General features: G+C 36.2%; 1 non-coding gene across 1 annotated transcript; it reads right to left on the bottom strand.

Moving 5' to 3' along the window:
- Positions 1-40: 40 nt before the first annotated feature.
- Positions 41-114, bottom strand: TRNAI-AAU. Its single transcript has one exon. It is a non-coding gene; the product is annotated as a tRNA-Ile (tRNA).
- Positions 115-4,483: the final 4,369 nt, after the last annotated feature.

Here is a 4,483-nt window from a genome sequence, read left to right as displayed (position 1 = left end):
TTCCACCAATCGCCCCAGTGCCCTGAAGCAAAACCACATGTGGCCTGTAGGGGGATTGAACCCACGACCTTGGCGTTATTAGCACCACGCTCTAACCGACTGAGCTAACCGGCCGCCCCTTTTTGTTCTTACAAAACACACAAATTTCTAAGAGATTTCCAAAATTATTGCACCCTCCACCCTCCCTATATTCTAGAATTCAGAGCTTCTTTCCAACCTTAAAACTGACAAGTCCTTGGAAAGCCATCCTATATCTATTCACTGTAATGCGGGTCCTAATGCAGGTCCTAATCAGGTCTCACCACTTCATGTTACTCTAACCTTTTGCTGAAATCTTATTCAGCACACAAAGTTCCAAAAGGGCTGTGATAAGACATGGGTGGGTGCAAACGTGGTGGGAACAGTGGGATTTCATAGCCTCACTAACCTTTCTTGTTTCAAGGGAACCTGTGCCAAGCCTAATGCCAACACATACAGAGGGAAAACAAAGCTGTCTGCACATCTTGGATAAATCCACAATTTCTTTTTTGGACTCCTCTTCATATAAACCTAAAAACCCAGCAGTGAGATCTCATGCTGTAACAATAGTCAAAGTAAAATCTAGCTGAGGGTAATCTTGCTGACTCACAATCATACTGAAGAATAGGTTTCCTCTGAGACTCAAAATATTGTCATCACAGAATCACATCTACCTCACCCATGGGAATCTGCTTATTTTCTATACCTTCATTCCTATCTCTTGAGTGCACACTGTAAATGCTGTATTAGGACAGAATGCCCCCTCTCTTATCTGTTTCACTCCCCAGATGTTTGATATCATAATCTAAACTCGGCCATTAGAAGGACAGAGTGAATAATAGAATTCATTAGACTTTACTGTTATTGTAAGTTGTCCTGTGGTGCACAAACTATCCTTTTATTACTTTCTTGATTATAACAAAATTGTACTTGTCTGTGGTATCAAAGTTAATGACCCAACAGTGTTAATGGAATTGCTAACAGCTAATAAAAGTGTTATTAAGTAATGTATGCAAATAAATAGGTTCAATTAATGTATTTATGTCTTACTGATAATAAAAGTATTCAGTCATCTACAATGAACTTCCATCATGAGTAAGAATTACAGAAATTGTATACTAATACATCTTTTTAGTAACAGAATTTTCCAGGATAGACCATGATTCAGGAGATCAAGAGCAATACTTTTAAAATCAAACATGTAAGATAAAGCAATGATGCACAGGCCTAAAAAAATATGAATACTAGTTACTAGAGCCACGTTGTGGATTCAATCTTGAACAAGCAGTTTATAGGCAGCTTCAGGATAGACTACTGAAAAGGATGTTTATGGGCTTAAAAACCAGTTAAAAGTATGCAGTGGACACTTGTGGTGTTATAGGGAAAAGAATATAAAAACAAATGTAATATGCAAATCTATATGGGCTGAGTTAAACATATGGTGCTGCTTATGACTGGAACTTGAGTGTGTCCCTAGCAAGCAGATAAAAGAATGAAACCAGTAGAAATGGCATGATAATGACATAATACATAATTAATAGATGCAGGACGAATAGATGAAAAGTCACTGATTTAGGATCCACAGCTCAGATCCAGGCTGCTGTGTGGCTGTGACTCATTGTCACTTAATTGGTCACTGGCACACATACCAGTCGGTACACTTCCTACCTACTCTATTATCCTAGTGCAAAATAGTGGGTGGTAACTCTGGAGTTTTGCTGATAAACCAGTCTGATCACACCAAAAGAGAGTCTTCCTGAGCTAGCCAGACCCTCAGGGGGCAGCATATAGCGGCTCAGCCCAACATAGAGCATAAAATCTGAGCAACCAACAAAATGACCTTAGAAGAAAGTAGAGGACTTGAGCAAGCTTCAACTTATGTATTCCTCCCACTAACTGGGGAGGCCCAACGTTGTGACAGTGAGCATATAGACACTGGTAATGGGAATCACACTTGTATTGTCATCCAACTGTATATTGCAATTGCTATATTGCACTTATGTTGTGATTTCAGTACATTGTTGTATCACGCTGCTAAATCAAAATCCTGTGTAGAGTCAAACATCTTCAAATAAGTAAAATTGGTATTAAAATATTAAACCCTTCCTGTGTGGAATACCTAAAAGAATCTGTTCAGAGAGTATTGGACCCTGACATAACCTGTCACAGTTACGCAGAATTAACCTAAACTGGAAATTTGTGTGCTCAGTTTGCAAACAGGCAAATGTATGCCTCTTCTTGACTCGATTCTGGCACAGGCCTCTTCTTCTTGATTTACGTCATTATATGCAGTATTTCTTCCATTTCTAGATGGTGTGTAATACAACACACAGTTAAATTAACATGGTTGATTAGCACTCTGGTTCTAATACCATGAGTTTTCAGTTTCCTGTAGCTCTTGATCAAGCCAATGTTTAACTTCTTCCTTAATAACCAAAAGTGTTTAAAATCTCTTTCAAACAAGCAAGTGGGCAAGCTCTGAAATCATTCGTGTCTCTGCTGAAATAAGAGTACTAGCCAAACTAGGCAAAACATTCTAGTAAAAGAACTCATTAATACCATGAAGATGTAAAACCTTTTATTCCTATTATACTTAGTTCATAACTTCCTTAGATCTGATTTAGGTGTATTATAATTTTTTGCATTTAATTTTCTCTTACATTCAGCATTACAAACGGGACCTTTACTTTTATAAACCAGCATATTTTTCCATAATTATAAAACTAGAATGTTGAAGTTTAAATCCAGGGTAATAAAACAGGTAATAAATTAGGCAGATGAAGCATAAGATCAATTTTAAATGAAACAAAGTGAAAAATATTGAACTGAACTCTCTCAGGAGTATAATACTGTTCAAGTTATTAAAACAAGCCTATATTGTATCATACATCACTCTATGAAAAGCTATTGTGTTTTCATGAATATTTTATTTGAATCCTAACTTGTAAGATGAAATTTCTATTCCATAAACTTTGTAAAGGAGTACAAACTAAGTCTTGTACAAAGCAAAATTCTTGATATGAAACATCACTTCATCCCCACCTTGTGGAAATTTTCTGCATACACTATTACTTAGTTCAAAAATAAATTTGTTGGTATGATCCAAACCATTCCAGTAATGTAGCTGTAGTATGTAATGTATCCATAGAGATCCTTTTAAATTCATCTTGTCATGGAGTTTACAGCCCCAAAATTAGGTTTTCATTTGGAAGAGCCTGAGCTGAATCTGTTTATCAGAATCACCAGAAGAGGGGATGAGAGAGGATGAGAGGAGATCACAGTATCAGAGCAGGTAAAAATTCAGATTCAGGTTTTGTTCCAAAGATTATTGAATCCAAACTTGAATCTGAAACATAGATACTAAGAGATGAACTGAGCTGAACTGATATTGTAGGATATTGTAGGATACTGCCATATTTCTGAGCATTAATCCTGTCCATCCTCAAAACAATTCACTGAAACACTGAATAGTTCATTTATACAAAAAGAAACTGGGAACATGGAGAAATTATTAAAAAAAAAATTTCTTACCTTGATCTGGAAGTGGGAGTCCCACAGTGTAAAACTTGTTTAACTGACAGCTCCCCTGTGAAGCCCTCTTCTCCCATTTCTCTTCTGGCACTGAAAATACATTTTCCTCTGGCATTTAATGGTTCTGGAAATGAAGACAGAAATGCAGACCTAGAGTGATCCCTGGGATCATTGCATTTGGTTCTTTGCTGTTATAAAAACATACCATAGAATTATTTCAAAATCACTATTAAGTTATTTTTTTAAATATATTAATTCGTTCCTTCTATTTTCCCATTAGAAGGTTGTTACAGAAAATCTTTACATTAAAGGTTTGGAATCTTTTTTTTAATTTCCAGCCTAAAACCATGACGGTTAACTTTTACCTATTTAATTTTTTACCAGTGTTAGCTAATAGATTAAATAACTATTTCTCCTTCCCTAGTGTTCACTGTCATACAAGTCTTCTATTCTAGACAAAAACCATATCCCCTCAGTTTTTGTTTTGCTTGGCTAAATACGTCAGTCTCTTCATGCTCTCTTTTCCATTTACCTGATCATCTTTGAAACATTTCCACGGATTTTTGCTAGAGTCAACTCCTTCGAACTACACACAGTGTTTCAGCTAAGACCTTACACAAGGTACTTCTGATACCATATTAAAGCACTTATTCTCAGTTAGCCTGACAACAGTATCACAGTTCTGCAGAAACTTTGTCCACTCTGCTTGCATTTGATATGTTCAGAAGAGATCAATTTTTTTCTTGAATTCTTCTGTTTTCCCTTATCTATTGGCAAAACTTATTTGTTGGTGTGGGACAGAAGAGAAACAACCAGCAGTAGAATGAGAGAATGGGGTTTCACATTCATTTTCAGCTAATAAAATACCATATTTTAAATGATTTTTCCTAATCTTTGTCTAGCGTGGTTTCAAATCCAATATATGTAGTTGTCG

Source organism: Fulmarus glacialis, unplaced genomic scaffold (assembly GCF_000690835.1).
Source record: "Fulmarus glacialis isolate BGI_N327 unplaced genomic scaffold, ASM69083v1 Scaffold48929, whole genome shotgun sequence".
In the NCBI taxonomy this organism is placed as follows: domain Eukaryota; kingdom Metazoa; phylum Chordata; class Aves; order Procellariiformes; family Procellariidae; genus Fulmarus; species Fulmarus glacialis.
The sequence above is the reverse complement of the archived record's forward strand: the minus strand, read 5'-3'. Positions and strand labels throughout refer to the sequence as shown.